This window comes from Oncorhynchus masou, chromosome 26, assembly GCF_036934945.1.
Source record: "Oncorhynchus masou masou isolate Uvic2021 chromosome 26, UVic_Omas_1.1, whole genome shotgun sequence".
NCBI classification, from domain to species: Eukaryota; Metazoa; Chordata; class Actinopteri; order Salmoniformes; family Salmonidae; genus Oncorhynchus; species Oncorhynchus masou.
The window spans coordinates 5,936,646-5,955,083 of NC_088237.1; positions in this window are offsets into that span (position 1 = coordinate 5,936,646).

Below are 18,438 nucleotides of genomic sequence, written 5' to 3' on the forward strand. Positions count from 1 at the left end.
TCTCCATTCCTGACAGGCTGATCAGATTCAATTGTTTGTGAAGGCAGAGAAGTGAGATTTTCACCGCTCAACTATCTTCTTCCTGGGATACGTCATTGCTGAAGGGAATGTCCAGATAGATCCTGAAAAGGTGAGGGTGGTGGTGGATTGGCCCCAACCCACATCCAGGGTGCAGCTACAACGGTTTCTGGGGTGTGCTAATTTATAACACTATTTCATTTGGGGCAACAGCACCCTGGCGGCTCCCCTCTCTGCACTCACCTTTCCCAAGGTACCGTTCACATGGTCCCCAGCTGTTGACAGGGCATTTGTGGACTTTAAGCAGCGGTTCACCACAGCCCCCATCCTCATCCATCCGCAACCGGCCTGTCAGTCTGTGGTTGAGGTCAACGCTTCTGATGTGGGAGTGGGGGCCGTCCTGTCCCAATGGTCTGTCCAGGACCAAAAGCTTCATCCCTGTGCCTTCTTGTCCCATCGTCTCAATTCCCGAAAGGAACTATGATTTTGGGAGTTAAGATGGTGCTGGGAGAGTGGAGGCACTGGCTGGAAGCGGCGGAACATCCATTTTTGGTGTGGACTGATCATAAGAATCTATAATACCTCCACCAAGTGCCAGAACTCTGGGGGGGGGGGCCTGGCTAAGCGGATGTTCGTCCCTGATTCGGCCTGTCCCAGGTCCTAGAATGGGCTCACTCCTCCAGGCTTACCGGTCACCCTGGTGCCCATCAAACTCTGGCTTTCCTCCGACAATGCTTCTGGTGGCCCACCATGGCTCCTGATGTCTAGGGCCTTCTTTGCCGCATGCACAGGGTGTGGTCAAAATAAGACTCCATGGCAAGTTCCATCTGGCCTCCTTCAGCCACTCCCTGTCCCTCATCACCCCTGGTCCCATATTTCCCTGGATTTTGACACTGGGCCTCCCCCCGTCAGATGGCAACACCACCATCCTTATGGTGCTGGAAAGGTTCTCCAAAGCTGCCCATTTCATCCCTCTCCCCAAGTTACGTCCACCAAGGAGACGTGCTGCACCATGAGCTGGGCCGTCTTCCGAATCAATGGACTCCCGGTCGACATTGTCTCTGATCAGGGTCCTCAGTTCTCGTCCAGATTCTGGAAGGCGTTCTGCACCCTTATCGTGTCGTCGGCCAGCCTGTCCTCCAGGTTTCATCCCCAATCCAACGGCAAGTCGGAGCGAGCCAATCAAGACATGGAAATGACACTTCGGTGTCTCATCTCTACTAACCCCACCAACTGGAGCCAGTAACTGGTGTGGGTGGAGTATGCTAGGAACACTCTTCCCTGCTCAGCCATTGGACTCTCCCCCTTCGAGTACTCCATGGGGTATCAGCCCCCACTCTTCCCGGAGCAAGAAGTAGAAGTCACACAACAAACTATCACCCTCAGGCACTTAAGGAAATCATGAATGTCATGGCTATATTGGAATTAGTGGATTTATGGAGACTTAAATACCCTGACCTCGTGAGATATACATGGCGGAGGCTTTGTCAAGCTAGTCGTCTTGACTACTTTCTTATGTCATTCTCTCTGGAACCAAAAGTTACAAAAGTGTTGATAGGGGACAGAATGCGGTCGGATCATCACATAATTGGCATATACAGTGCCTTGCGAAAGTATTCGGCCCCCTTGAACTTTGCGACCTTTTGCCACATTTCAGGCTTCAAACATAAAGATATAAAACTGTATTTTTTGTGAAGAATCAACAACAAGTGGGATACAATCATGAAGTGGAACGACATTTATTGGATATTTCAAACTTTTTTAACAAATCAAAAAAGGGACAGATAAATCTTGTAGCTAGGTAGTCCCCAATGTATTTCTCCATAGCCTTGGTCTCTGGTCCTGACTGCGAGTACAGATGTCACAGGAGCGGCGTGGGAGAAGGTCAATCCCGCAGTCATAGGGGCGGTGCGGCGGAAGGGAAGTGGCCGAGCCTTGCTGAACTGAATGGTCTCGTTGTGATTCCCTGACACACGTAGGTTGATGAAGTGGTGTTACGGGTGACCCGTCCAGCGCTCTAACATCCATGGGAATGGAGACGGGCTGAGTGGGGATGTTCAGCTCGGAAGCCAGTGTGGCATCCAAAAAGCTTTCATCGGCCCCATAGTCAATGAGGACCCAGAGAAATTTGGACTGGTTCCCCCACAGCAAAATTACATGAAAATGGGTGCGATCAAGGGAAGCAGAAATGTTCTCCATATGGCCCACCAGAATACTCACTCCCTAGTGAGCTTAATCCTTAACCGGGCATGAGGACACAAAATGACCAGAAGTACCGCAATACAGACAGCTCCTTGTGCTGATCTTGTGTTGCCGTTCCACTGGCGACAGCCCAGCTCTGCCTAGTTGAATGGGCTCGGGAAACAGTGCCTCGGCCCTTTTCGGTGTCTCTCGAGGAAGGTCAGGAAACCTCGGGTGCTCTCGGCCATGGGACCGTCGGGAACTTCCGGGAAGGCTCGGAGGCGAGGTGGGATCCCTGGACGTGCGAGTAACGTCGAGTTCCCTCTCCATCCATCGTTCTCACAATCGCCAATCGATGCGGTTGGTAAAAGCGATGAGGGAGTAAAGATCCATGGGCAACTCCCAAGCCGCAAGCTCGTCCTTAACCTCCTTCGAGACGCTGTGCAGGAACATGTCGAACAATGCTTCAGGGTTCCACGCACTCTACGCTGCCAACGTGCGGAAATCCACTCTATAGTGGGCCACTGTGAGAGGCGTCCTGCCGGAGCTGGATTAGCTTCCGGGCAGCTTCTCTCACGGAGAGCAGGGCATCAAAAACCTTCCTCACCTCTCCCACAAACCCAAGCATATGGTTGGCTGCTGTTCCCATATGGCGGTAGCCCAGGTGAGAGCCCTTCCATAATTTACAGACATCAGCGTGATGAGGTAGGCTAATCTGGAGCGATTTGAGGGGAAGGAGGAGGGCTGAAGCTCGAAAATGAGGGCACATTGAGCTAAAAACGTCCGACAGGTGCAAGGCTCTCCATTAAAGTGATTCGGAGGAGGTAACCGGGGCTCCCGGGAAGGAGGAGTGGCTGGTGGGGCGGCGTTGCTAACCGCCAAGTTACTGAGGGGCAGTGGGGTTACCACCGTGGCAGGCTTCCCCCAAGCCAACCCGCGGAATTGCTCCTGCAGCATGTCTAACGCCCGGTCAAGGCGCTCCACCAATGTTTGGACCCTCTCGTTTGGACCACCAATGGAGACTCCTTGGGAGGAGATGGCATTGTGTAGCTGGCCTGGGTCTGCTGGGTTAGTCATGGCCACATACTATCAGGTAGGATGGTAAGATCCAGATGCAGACCAAGTCGAAATTGCGGGACACAATGCAAATAGTCCGGATTGCCATTTGAATAAGTCTTATGGCTTGGGGGTAAAAGCTGCTGAGAAGCCTTTTGGTCCGAGACTTGGCGATCTGTTACCACTTGCCATGCGTTAGCAGAGAGAACAGTCTATGACTGGGGTGGCTGGGGTCTTTGACAATTTCTAGGGCCTTCCTCGGACACCACCTGGTACAGAGGTCCTGGATTGCAGGCAGCTTAGCCCTAGTTATGTACTGGCCGAGCAGTTGCCATACCAGGCAGTGATACAACCAGTCAGGATGCTCTCAATGTTGCAGCTGTAGAACCTTTTGAGGATCTGTGGACCCATGCCAAATCTTTTCAGTCTCCTTAGGCGGAATAGGTTTTGTCGTGCCCTCTTCATGAATGTCTTGGTGTGCTTGGACCAACGCTGACACTACACATTCAAGTATATCTGACCAATTTATGAAAGACAAGCATTGTAATTTTGCATTCTGTAAAGTGAGTGTGGAAGAGGTGAGAAAAGTATTGGTGTCTATCAACAATGACAAGCCACCAGGGTTTGACAACTTGGATATAAAATTACTAAGGACAATAGCGGACTAGATTGCCACTCCTATTTGCCATATTTTCAATTGAAACCTACTAGAATGTGTGTGCGCCCAGGCTTGGAGGGCAGCAAAAGTCATTCCGCTAACCAAGAAAGTAAAGCCCCCTTAATTGGCTCAAAAGCCGACCAATCAACCTGTTAACAACCCTAAGTAAACTTTTGGAATAAGCATTCCAGGTGAAGCTGGTTGACCAGATACAAAAGCTATTTTACAGTAAACAAATTGACAACAAACTTTCAGCATGCTTATAGGGAAGGACATTCAAAAAGCACAGCACTTACACAAATGACTGATGATTGGCTGAGAGAAATTGATGATAAAGAAATTGTGGGGACTGTTTTGTTAGACTTCAGTGCGGCTTTTGACATAATTGATCATAGTCTGCTGCTGGAAAAACGTATGCGTTATGGCTTCACACCCCCTGCTGTATTGTGGATAAAGAGCTACCTGTCGAACAGAACACAGAGGGTGTTCTTTAACTTAGGGGTCCTGCTAGCTGAACAACTTCTGGTGAAACTGGAGGGCGCACAATTCACATAAATAATCATAAATATTATGGATTTTAAACATTTATGTACATATGAGTGTCTTATATTGGCTGAAAGCTTAAATTCTTGTTAATCTAACTGCACTGTCCGATTTACAGAAGCTATTAGAGCGAAAACATGCCATGCGATTGTTTGAGGTCGGTGCCTCACATCAAAATATTTTCCCACCGGCACAGGTTTCATACATTCAACAATAACGATGAAATATTCACTTACTTTTTGAAAATCTTCCTCTGATTTGTCATCCAAAGGGTCCCAAAGGGTCCCAGCTATAACATGTAGTTAGATAAAATCCTTCTTTATATCTCAAAAAGTCAGTTTAGTTGGTCCATCGATTTGAGTAATCCACTCGTTAAATTTGCAGAGAAAGGAATCCGAAAATCGACCCCTAAACTTTGTTTAAACAAGTCAAAATATGTTTCTATTTACTCCTCCGATACCCTAAAATGTAATCAAACTATAATATTTCTTACGGAAAGAAGTATGTTCAATAGAAAAACGATATTAGCAGGTGTGAAATTTCTTCAAGTCGTGCGCAAACACGAATTTCCAAGACTGTGTCCTTCTGCCAAAACTGATATTTCTTATTAGTTTTTGAAGTTACAAGCCTGAAACCTTGAACATAGATCCCCTTCCCATTCGGGTGGCGCTCGGCAGTCTACTAGCTGCCACCGATCCCTTTTCCCTTTTCGTTTGGTTTTGTCTAATTGTTTTCACCTGTTCCTTGTTGGGGGTTTTGGGTTGGTGTTATTTAAGTTCAATTAGCCCGCTTGTGTTTGTGCAGGCTTGTTTCTGTTATGTAAGAAGTGTCCTTTATTATTGTGGGTTTTCCGCTGTCCGGTTAGATACCAGTGTGTACTTAGGTGGAGTGTATTACGCCTGTGTTCGGCATCACCTATTGTACGTTTTCGGTTGGACACAACCTCTTGAAACTCCCCATCCCGGATCCGGGATTGTGACTAAGCCTCAGGCTCATTAGCATAACGCAACGTTAACGATTTCTGAAAATCGCAAATAAAATTAAAATAATGCGTTTGCTCTCAAGCTTAGCCTTTTCTTAACAACACTGTCATCTCAGATTTTCAAAATATGCTTTTGAACCATAGAAATTGACTAATTTGTGTAAGAGTATGCAAAGCTAGCATAGCATTTTGAGTAGCATGTAGCACGCAACATTTTCACAAAAGCCAGATAACCAAATAAATAAAATCATTTACCTTTGAAGAGCTTCTGATGTTTTCAATGAGGAGACTCCCAGCCACATACCAAATGCGCAGTGTTTCCTGAAAGCGTCTGTGTGTAGGAGAAATCGTTCCGTTTTCTACATTGCGCCTGGCTACCGAAACGAACCGAAAATGCAGTCACCTACAACGTGAAACTTTTTCCGGATTAACTACATAATATCGACCGAAACATGGCAAACGTTGTTTGGAATCAATCCTCAAGGTGTTTTTTCACATATCTCTTCATTGACATGCAGTTCGTGGAAGCTTGCTTCTCTCTCTGTGCCCCATGGAAAAATACTGGCAGGTGACTTTTGCGCACCAATTTCGGCGCAGGACACCGGGCGGACACGTGGTAAATGTGGTCTCTTATGGTCAATCTTCCAACGATCTGCCTACAAATACGTCACAATGCTGCAGACACCTTGGGGAAACGACAGAAAGGGAGGAGTGAGTCCTTCATCACACATCCATCGTCCATCGCATCGGATCAGCGATGGATCAGATGATGGAGAGGATGGACCGCTGGGAGAGGAGTGGTCTCCCTACTACCCCTCCAACCCTCCCACCGGCAACGCTACCATCTCCTCCAGCGGGATCCGGTACCAGCGCTCTGCGTATTGCGCCTCCGAGGGAGTATGATGGAGCGGTGGCGGGTTGCCAGGGATTCCTGCTTCAACTAGAGCTTTACCTGGCCACCGTTCGCCCGGCTCCCTCGGACGAGGAGAGCGTGAGTGTCGTCGTCTCTTGCCTGACAGGAAGAGCCCTGGAGTGGGCCAATGCCGTCTGGAACGGGCCCGACTCGGCGAGGGGCCACTACCCGGAGTTCACCTCTGTCATTGCCAACAAAGGGTATATAACAAAGTATTGAGATAAACTTTTGTTATTGACCAAATACTTATTTTCCACCATAATTTGCAAATAAATTCATTAAAAATCCTACAAGGTGATTTTCTGGATTTTTTTTCCTCATTTTGTCTGTCATAGTTGGAGTGTACCTATGATGAAAATTACATCATCTTTTTAAGTGGGAGAACTTGCACAATTGGTGGCTGACTAAATACTTTTTTTGCCCCACTATATCTATAAGGTTAATCAGTTGATCAGTGAATTTCAAACACAGATTCAACCAAAGACCAGGGAGGTTTTCCAATGATTTGCTAAGAAGGGCACCTATTGTTAGATGGGTAAAAAAAAAGAAGACGTTGAATATCCGTTTGAGCATGGTGAAGTTATTAATTACACTTTGGATAGTGTATCAATATACTCATTCACTACAAAGATACATCAAATCAAATTTATTTGTCACATACACATGGTTAGCAGATGCGAGTGTAGTGAAATGCTTGTGCTTCTAGTTCCGACAATGCAGTAATAACTAACAAGTAATCTAACTAACAATTCCAAAACTACTGTCTTATACACACAAGTGTAAGGGGACAAAGAATATGTACATAAAGATATATGAATGAGTGATGGTACAGAGCAGCATAGGCAAGATACAGTAGATGGTATCGAGTACAGTATATACATATGAGATGAGTATGTAAACAAAGTGCATAGTTAAAGTGGCTAGTGATACATGTATTACATAAAGATGCAGTAGATGATATAGAGTACAGTATATATGTATACATATGAGATGAATAATGTAGGGTATGTAAACATTGTATTAGGTAGCATTGTTTAAAGTGGATAGTGATATATTTTACATCATTTCCCATCAATTCCCATTATTAAAGTGGCTGGAGTTGAGTCAGTGGGTTGGCAGCAGCCACTCAATATTAGTGGTTGCTGTTTAACAGCCTGATGGCCTTGAGATAGAAGCTGTTTTTCAGTCTCTCGGTCCCAGCTTTGATGCACCTGTACTGACCTAGCCTTCTGGATGATAGCGGGGTGAACAGGCAGTGGCTCGGGTGGTTGTTGTCCTTGATGATCTTTATGGCCTTCCTGTAACATCTGGTGGTGTAGGTGTCCTGGAGGGCAGGTAGTTTGCCCCCGGTGATGCATTGTGCAGACCTCACTACCCTCTGGAGAGCCTTACGGTTGTGGGCGGAGCAGTTTCCGTACCAGGCGGTGATACAGCCCGCCAGGATGCTCTCGATTGTGCATCTGTAGAAGTTCGTGAGTGCTTTTGGTGACAAGCCGAATTTCTTCAGCCTCCTGAGGTTGAAGAGGCGCTGCTGCGCCTTCTTCATGATGCTGTCTGTGTGGGTGGACCAATTCAGTTTGTCTGTGATGTGTATGCCGAGGAACTTAAAACTTACTACCCTCTCCACTACTGTTCCATCGATGTGGATAGGGGGGTGTTCCCTCTGCTGTTTCCTGAAGTCCACAATCATCTCCTTAGTTTTGTTGACGTTGAGTGTGAGGTTATTTTCCTGACACCACACTCCGAGGGCCCTCACCTCCTCCCTGTAGGCCGTCTCGTCATTGTTGGTAATCAAGCCTACCACTGTTGTGTCGTCCGCAAACTTGATGATTGAGTTGGAGGCGTGCGTGGCCACGCAGTCGTGGGTGAACAGGGAGTACAGGAGAGGGCTCAGAACGCACCCTTGTGGGGCCCCAGTGTTGAGGATCAGCGGGGTGGAGATGTTGTTGCCTACCCTCACCACCTGGGGGCGGCCCGTCAGGAAGTCCAGGAAGTCCGTGCTAGTCCAGGAAGTCCGTGCTACGGGGCGGTAGTCGTTACCTTAGCTTTCTTGGGAACAGGAACAATGGTGGCCCTCTTGAAGCATGTGGGAACAGCAGACTGAGATAGGGATTGATTGAATATGTCTGTAAACACACCAGCCAGCTGGTCTGCGCAGCAGTGGTTCGCGCTTTCAGTTCCACGCGAATGCTTCCATCAATCCACGGTTTCTGGTTTGGGAATGTTTTAATCGTTGCTATGGGAACGACATCTTCAACGCACGTTCTAATGAACTCGCACATCGAATCAGCGTATTCGTCAATGTTGTTGTCTGACGCAATACGAAACATATCCCAGTCCACGTGATGGAAGCAGTCTTGGAGTGTGGAATCAGCTTGGTCGGACCAGCGTTGGACAGACCTCAGCGTGGGAGCTTCTTGTTTTAGTGTCTGTCTGTAGGCAGGGATCAACAAAATGGAGTCGTGGTATGCTTTTCCGAAAGGAGGGCGGGGCAGGGCCTTATATGCGTCGCAGAAGTTAGAATAACAATGATCCAAGGTATTGCCAGCCCTTGTTGCGCAATCGATATGCTGATACAATTTAGGGAGTCTTGTTTTCAGATTAGCCTTGTTAAAATCCCCAGCTACAATGAATGCAGCCTCAGGATGTATGGATTCCAGTTTGCAGAGAGTCAAATAAAGTTTGTTCAGAGCCATCGATGTGTCTGCTTGGGGGGGAATATATACGGCTGTGATTATAATCGAAGAGAATTCTCTTGGTAGATAATGCGGTCGACATTTGATTGTGAGGAATTCTAAATCAGGTGAACAGAAGGATTTGAGTTCCTGTATGTTTCTGTGATCACACCACGTCTCGTTAGCCATAAGGCATACGCCCCCGCCCCTCTTCTTACCAGAAAGATGTTTGTTTCTGTCGGCGCGATGCGTGGAGAAACCAACTGGCTGCACCGACTCCGATAGCGTCTCTCCAGTGAGCCATGTTTCCGTGAAGCAAAGAACGTTACAGTCTCTGATGTCCCTCTGGAATGCTACCCTTGCTCGGATTTCATCAACCTTGTTGTCAAGAGACTGGACATTGGCGAGAAGAATGCTAGGGAGTGGTGCACGATGTGCTGGCTGGGATCCATTCCGTTGTCCTGGGTGAAAGGCAGAACACAGGATCCGCTTCGCGAAAGTCATATTCTTGGTCGTACTGATTGTGAGTTGACGCTGCTCTTATATTCAGTAGTTCTTCTCGACTGTATGTAATGAAACCTAAGATACTAATGTAAGAAATAGCACGTAAAAAAACAAAAAACAGCATAGTTCCCTAGGAACGCGAAGCGAGGCGGCCATCTCTGTCGGCGCCGGAAACATGTGTCCTTCCTAGCTCAGTTTCTGTAGAAGAAGGAAACCGCTCATGGATTTCACCATGAGGCTGATGGTTACTTTAATACAGTTAGAGTTTAATGGCTGTGGTAGGAGAAAACTGAGGATAGATCAACAACATTGTAGTTACTCCACAATACTAACCTAATTGACAGATGAAAAGAAGGAAGCCTGTACAAAAGAAACATATTCCAAAAAAATGTATCTTGTTTGTAAAAAGGCACTAAAGTAATACTACAAAATATGTGGCAAAGCAATTAACTATATGTCCTGAATAGTGTTATGTTTGGGGCAAATCCAATACAACATATTACTGAGTATCAAACTTCATATGTTCAAGCATAATGGTGGCTACATCATGTTGTGGGTATGCTTGTAAACGTTAAGGACGGGAGGGTTTTCAGGATAAAAAGAAACGGAATAGAGCTAAGCACAGGCAAAATCCTAGAGGGAAACATGGTTCAGTCCGCTTTCCAACAGACAGTGGGAGATGAATGCACCTTTCAGCAGGAGAATAACCTACACTGGAGTTGCTTACCAAGAAGACAGAGTGGCCGACATTTTTGACTTAAATATTCTTGAAAATCTATGGGAAAACCTGAAAATGGTTGTCTTGCAATGATCAACAAACAATTTGACAGAGCTTGAAGAATTTTGAAAAGAATAATGGGAAAATGTTGCACAATCCAGGTGTGGAAAGCTCTTAGAAACGTACCAAGAAAGACTCACAGCTGTAATCGCTGCCATAGGTGATTCTAAAATGTATTGACTCAGTGGTTTGAGGTCCTATCTAATCAAGATATATTAGTGTTTTATTTTTAATATTTTATTTGACAAATGTTAACATTTTTCTTCCACTTTGACAGAGTATCTTGTGTGGATCTTTGACAAAAAATACAATTAAATCCATTTGAACAACATTTAGTTGACTTTTTCCAATGTGGAAAAAGTCAAGTATTATGAATCCTTTCTGAAGGCATTGTATCCCCAAAACTGTTCCAAGTGAGAACTAGGCAGGTCTAATGCTGAAAAATAAATGAAATCCTCCCCTACAACCATATTTCCTTTTCTTTTTGCAAAAAAAAAGTAGTGTGTAGTTCCAGGAATTAGCACCGCTAATTGGACACCCCTTAAAGTTAGTGGATTTGGCGATTTCAGCTACACCCGTGGCTAACAGGTGTATAAAATCGAGCACACACCCATGCAATCTCCATCGACAAACATTGCCAATAGGATGCCACCTTTCCAACAAGTCAGTCAATCAAATTTCTGCCCTGTTAGAGCTGTCCCGGCCAACTGTAAGTGCTGTTATTGTGAAGTGGAAACGTCTCGGTTGCAACACTCACTCCCGAGTTCAAAACTGCCTCTGGATGCAATGTCAGCACAGTAACTGTACGCCGAGAGCTTCGTGAAATGGGTTTCCATGGCCGAGCAGCTGCACACAAACCTAAGATCACCATGCTCAATGCCAACTGTCAGCTGGAGTGGTGTAAAGCTCGCTGCCATTGGACTCCGGAGCAGTGTAAACGCGTTCTCTGGAGTGATGAATCACTCTTCACCATCTGGCAGTCCGACGGACGAATCTGGGTTTGGCGGATGCCAGGAGAAAGCTACCTGCACGAATGCGTAGTGCCAATTGTAAGGTTTGGTAAATGAGGAATAATGGTTTGGGGCTGTTTTTCTTGCTTCGGGCTAGACCCCTTAGTTCTGTGAAGGGAAATCTTAACGCTACAGCATACAATTATTTTATTTTGCCTTTACTTAACTAGGCAAGTCAGTTAAGAACAAATTCTTATTTACTGTGATGGCCTAGGAACAGTGGATTAACTGCCTTGTTCAGGGGCAGAATGACAGATTTTGACCTTGGCAGCTTGGTGATTCAATCCACCAACATTTCGGTTACTGGCCCAATGCTCTAACCACTAGGCTTCTTGCCACCCCAATGACAATGGAAGATGACAAAAACAATTACATTCTAGTCAGTTCTGTGCTTCCAACTTTGTGGCAACAGTTTGGGGAAGGCCCTTTCCTGTTTCAGCATGGAAATGCCCTTGTGCACAAAGTGAAGTCCATACAAAACGGTTGGTCAAGATCGGTGTGGAAGAACCCCATCGAGCCAGGCCTAATCGACCAACATAAGTGCCTGATCTGACTAATGCTCGTGGTTGAATGGAAGCAAGTCCCCGCAGCAATGTTCCAACATCGAGTGGTAAGCCTTCTCAGAAGAGTCGAGGCTGTTGTAGCAGCAAAGGGGATGGAGTATTTGGTTGTTTTGGCTGTCAGAGCCAGTCTTCCTAACATAAGATCCTGGACCTTAAGGAGTAATGGTAGGCTCCTTAAGAGTATATCTTGGTCTAAGCCCTGACTAACCTAAGTACAGGGGATTGCTAATATAAACTGGATCTCGTTCCTCTATTGGAAAAGCCTATAAGACTGTCCCACTTTAGCTACTCCATGCTGTCCTAGTTTAGTTAGCTATGGTTGTTAAAGCGGAACAACAACAATTACTGAATTACATAATTGCGACATAATATTGTCAACTTTTTTATTTATTTGAATGCACCAGTACATATTATGTACATTTACGTACATCACAATTTGGCACAGTGTATTATTTATGACAGTTTTATAACAATATCAAAACATCAAAAAAACTGTCACTAATCTTACCGTGTGCTTCGTTGGGTGATCTTCCTGTTTGAATCCTGCTTTGCACACCTCGATGATGTCACACCAAGGAAGCGATGTGATTTTGATAATGTGGTTTGTAACAATAGTTTTGATTTTCACTTGTCAGACCAAGAAAAAAAACATGCCAGGATTAAGCTGTCCTAGTTTATATGATCTCACACTTTTTTCTGAATTCACCCTACATGTAATTCATTACTCCCCAACACTGGATAATCTCCATCAGCTAATGTCACTTTCTGTGAATGTTGAAGCATTTATGAAACAAAACAAGCACAAAGCACACAAATGCTTCACAAATAATAATTCATAAGTGTCATGTTAATTGACTGATATTATCACATAGAATAAAATGTATAAGATCTCCAAAGCCTGTGTTAACCTTGGACATTATTTTCAGCGTTTACCCAAAACCCCATTCTTTCCCAATTAATTTCACCAATAGGAATGTCTGAACGGTCTGAGCTATCTGGGATCCCTGGGACATCCATATCCCATGGAAGTTCTAATGTAAAATGGTTAAGGTTAGGATTAGGAAAGGTTAGGTAGGGGTTAAGGTTTAGGGTGGGGACATCCCAAGGATCCCAGATAGCACTGGCCATGGCGGAACGAACCATATGTAACTCATTTCCGTTTTTTTTTAGGACCACAACCACTGAGGTATAATAAGAACTGGAGAGTTACTGCAAGTCGAAAAGAAAACAGGAGATGCCTCCACTATTCAGGCACCATTTCATATGCTTAGTTTAATACAGTGACAACTAAAAGATATCAAAAACAATTTAGTCCAATCAGCGTAAGATACATATGGGAAGGCTGGTATTGGTACTGATTTCTTTGTTTGTTTGTATGTGTGTGTGTGTGTGTGTGTGTGCGTCCGTGAAAGTAGAAAAACACCCACTTGTAAAGAAACGCTAATGACATCCTCCTGTCTTTCATGTTGATGAAACGGTCTATGGCTGTCATACAGGACACGCTTATCGTTTTTGTTGTTATAGGCTACTTGACTAAAATGCTTGCACGCTAGCCTAACTTCCTTTCATGGGCAAAGATGCGCAAAGTCAGTTAGTTAATATTAGCCTTCTACATCTAGCTACATATTGAACTTCCATCCTCTCAGGCCAGGGCACAATGTATGAATTTATGGTTGGCTCAGAATCGACCATATAATCATTGGCTCCTATGGAGAATTAAGTAAAACCACAAGTCCAAATTCCTATCTCCATCCATGGCTAATTTAGGAAAAGGATGATTATAGCTAGCTAACTAGCCACCGGAGGACAACGACACAATGAGATGCAACAATTAAATGTTTTTTCTGAAAATGTAGTTCTGCTTTTGATGTGAAGTAAAATATAAACTGGCTTCCTTAGACACTTTTGATGCACCAGGACCATTCACAGTTGAGATCACTCAGTTTAGCTCAATGCTGATCATCAATTTTTGTATGTTTTTTTAAAATCAAGTGTGGCCAAATGCTCGCTGGCTTCACTTGCACTCAATGCTACGGGCGGCAACAATGTCATACTCTTTTTGACCAGACAGCATCAGATATATGGGCTACACATACTGATAAAAAGAGTTTGCGCTGTTTCACTCACTCTGAAAATAATGAAACACAGAGAGATGAAAGATACAAAAAAATGTATGTTTTGTCATTTCTTGTTGGTACATTTTGGGGGGAATCCTGGCTTCCCTTGGCATCCATGAGTACTGACGTGGAAAATTACAAAATTAGACATACTAACCTGTTTTTACTTAGAGAATCCCCTGACGCAGGCTTGTTGTCTTGTGTGACTTAGTTATAAGTCTGGGCGTAGAGATAAGAGCCAGGTGCGACTGCAGTATGTGACATCCTTCTGTATGGAAACTTGCAGGAAAGAAGACAATGGTGGCAACGGCAGCTCTCTTAATCTACACAGACAAGCTAAATGCCTTTTATATAATATATATATATAGATCTTTAAAAAGTACCCGCAAAACACCAGTCTCAACGTCAACAGTGAAGACGCGACTCTGGGATACTGGCCTTCTAGGCAGAGTTACAAAGAAAAATACATATCTCAGACTCACCAATAAAAAGAAAAGATTAAGATGGGCAAAATAACACAGACGTTGAGGCAAAAGAATGTTGACTTTGAGACTGGAGTTTTGCGGGTACAATTTAATGAAGCTGCCAGTTGAGGACTAGTGAGGCGTCTGTTTCTCAAACTAGACACTCTAATGTACTTGTCCTCTTGCTCAGTTGTGCACCGGGGCCTCCCAGTCCTCATTCTACTCTGGTTAGAGCCAGTTTACGCTGTTCTGTGAAGGGAGTAGTACACAGCGTTGTACCAGATCTTCAGTTTTTGTCAATATCTCACATGGAATGGCCTTCATTTCTCAGAACAAGAATAGACTGACGAGTTTCAGTGTTTCTGGCCATTTTGAGCCTGTAATCAAACCCACAAATGCTGATGCTCCAGATACTCAACTAGTCTAAAGAAGGCCTGTTTAATTGCTTCTTGAATCAGGACAACAGTATTCAGCTGTGCTAACATAATTGCAAAATGGTTTTCTGTTGATCAATTAGCCTTTTAAAATGATAAACTTGGATTAGCAAACACAACGTGCCATTGCAACACAGGAGTGATGGTTGCTGATAATGGGCCTCTACGGCTATGTAGATATTCCATTAAAAATCAGCCGCTTCCAGATACAATAGTCATTTACAGCATTAACAAGTCTACACTGTATTAATGATCAATTTCATGTTATTTTAATGGACAAAAAATGTGCTTTTCTTTCAAAAACAAGGACTTTTCTAAGTGACTTTTGAACAGCAGTGTATGAATTATACAATTGAAGTCGGAAGTTTACATACACTTTGGTTGGAGTCATTGGTTGTAAAACTGATTTTTCAACCACTCCACAAATTCTTTGTTAACAAACTATCGTTTTGGCAAGTCGGTTAGAACATCTACTTTGTGCATGACACAAGTAATTTTTCCAACAATTGTTTACAGACAGATTGTTTCACTTATCATCCACTGTATCACAATTCCAGTGGGTCAGAAGCTTACATACACTAAATTGAATGTGCCTTTAAACAGCTTTGAAAATTCCAGAAAAGGGTGTCATGGCTTTAGAAGCTTCTGATAGGCTAATTGACATCATTTGAGTCAATTGGAGGTGTCCCTGTGGATGTATTTCAAGGCCTACCTTCAAACACAGTGCCTCTTTGCTTGAAATAAGAAGAAATCAGCCAAGACCTCAGAAAAAAAATGTAGACCTCCACAAGTCTGGTTCATCCTTGGGGGCAATTTCCAAACATCTGAAGGTACCACGTTCATCTATACAAATAATAGTATGCAAGTATAAACACCATGCGACCACGCAGCCGTCATACCGCTCAGGAAGGAGACGCGTTCTGTCTCCTAGAGATGAACGTACTTTGGTGAGAAAAGTGCAAATCAATCCCAGAACAACAGCAAAGGACCTTGTGGAGGAAACAGGATCAAAAGTATCAAGACCCACAGTAAAACGAGTCCTATATCGACATAACCTGAAAGGCCACTCAGCAAGGAAGAAGTCACTGCTCCAAATCCGCCATAAAAAGCCAGACTACAGTTTGCAACTGCACATGGGGACAAAGATTGTAGTTTTTGGAGAAATGTCCTCTGGTCTCATGAAACAAAAATAGATCTGTTTGGCCATAATGACCATCATTATGTTTGGAGGAAAAAGGGGGAGGCTTGCAAGCCGAAGAACACCATCCCAACCGTGAAGCACGGGGGTGGCAGCATCATGTTGTGGGGGTGCTTTGCTGCAGGAGGGAATGGTGCACTTCACAAAATAGATGGCATCATGAGGTATGAAAATTATGTGGATATATTGAAGCAACATCTCAAGACATCAGTCAGGAAGTTAAAGCTTGGTCGCAAATGTGTCTTCCAAATGGACAATGAACCCAAGCATACATCCAAAGTTGTGGCAAAATGGCTTAAGGACAACAAAGTCACGGTATTGGAGTGGCCTTCACAAAGCCTTGACCTCAATCCCATAGAAAATTTGTGGGCAGAACTGAAAAAGCGTGTGCGAGCAAGAAGGCCTACAACCCTGACTCAGTTACACCAGCTCTGTCAGGAGAAATGGGCCAAAATTCACCCAACTTATTGTGGGAAGCTTGTGGAAGGCTACCCGAAATGCTTGACCCAAGTTAAACAATTTAAAGGCAATTTTCAGTTCTGCCTACACATTTTCTATTGAGGTCAGGGCTTTGTGATGGCCACTCCAATACCTTTACTTGAATTCGATTTGATTCTGAAAGTCGCATAATCATTGGATCCGGAAGAACCCCAGCCTTTCTGATTATTCAGTACTAAAGAAATTGATTTAATTATTTATTTACTAACTAACTAAATAATAACACAGAAAACACACTTACACAAGATAAAAGTCCCTAGTGGACTGACAAGATATGGCGGCTTGTTACACATGGAGAGGGAAGGGAAGGTAAAGAGAGGGAGAGACAAAGAGAGGCAACACTTGGACACATTTGGAACCTACGCTCAAAAGAATAGTAATACTTTGCACATGAACCACCACTCATTCAGATAAGAAATGCAATGTATATATTTAGATGTCTTTCTCTGTCATCTCTCTGTTGAAACCAATTGATCCGTCTATAGGGAGTGGCTCGATGTAAGGCTCTGGTTGTCCACCAGAGGTCACAATGTCCTTCTTAGTTGTAGAGCTTCTCCAATAGCTCAGTGTTTATTTAAATAGATACTTCAGATGCACCAACGGTTTTCTGAGATGGGATTCTCCTTTCCACCTCATGTCTTTAGTCAAAGTTCTAGGACCACTCTTACATGCACAGCTGCAGACTGGTCTCGTAGTGTAGATTATCTTCTCACTTCGTGTTGGTAGTTTCAGAGATTCTATCCATTTCAACATGTAGCCACCGCTTTCTGGTCTGGTATGTTAATTCTTTGCGAGTCCTTTTAAGCACTCTGGTCATGAAATGGACATGAACATGAAAAACTGACATGAAAAACCATTCTCTCATTAGAAGAGAAAATCACATTTCTATCTTTTCAAAAAGAGTTTCATTATTCTTCATATTGTATTAACATCCTATTGGATGGAAACTTTACAGCTAGAATGTGTTTCCTTCCTAAGTTACAGAATTTTTGTTATATGGTTTTTAATGACAACACAAAATGAAAAGCAATGTGACAGGATTATTCTTTAGATCCCCACGGACCATTCTTAACACATCTTATAAATATTGTTCCCATGTTCATGTTTTTGGAGAAAAAGGTTTTGGAGGCAAGAGTCTCTCTCTACACTAAGCACATTTCTTTCCCAATACTGCAGGGCAGGAAAGACCCTTTTGCGGGTCTTTATGACCGGGTGTTAAGGTGTCAAAACCGGCCCAAATCCCCCCTCTCCAAATCCCCCTCTCTTCTGTCAGCCATTTGCCAAGCTGATCAAAGGCCTTCAGCAAGGAGAGAGTCATGACACATGGATGATGATAACCACCGCCTATTATACCCTTTATCCACTGCACTAGAACCAGCCCTGGTTGTCCGACAGCAGCTTGTTCAGCCGTCTCCCGCACCGTCTCCCGCACCGCAGCTCTAGCCTCATCAAGACCTCATACAACTGACCAGCAGACCCCTAGGAGGCGGCCCATAAGGAGTGAAAATCCATTCCGTACACCGCCCACATGAACTCTGACTTTTTATCAAGGATAGGCCAGCAGTGGCAGGCTGAGGGAGCTCCTCCAAACAATGGACAGAAAGGAAGAGGAAGGGGAGGAGGAAGGGGAGAGGGTGCCAGTGCTAGCGGACGGGCTGGGCGACAACCACGACAGGATAGGAACTTTGCTTGTTACAACTGAGGAAAGAAGGGACATTTCACCAGAGCATGTCGAAACGAACCTAGCAAACAGAGGGCAGTGGTGGGAGGTTGGAAAACCGGACCTTCAACTGAAACCAACACTTTTACAACCCAGAGATGGACTGACGCGACGTAGAGACAGTTG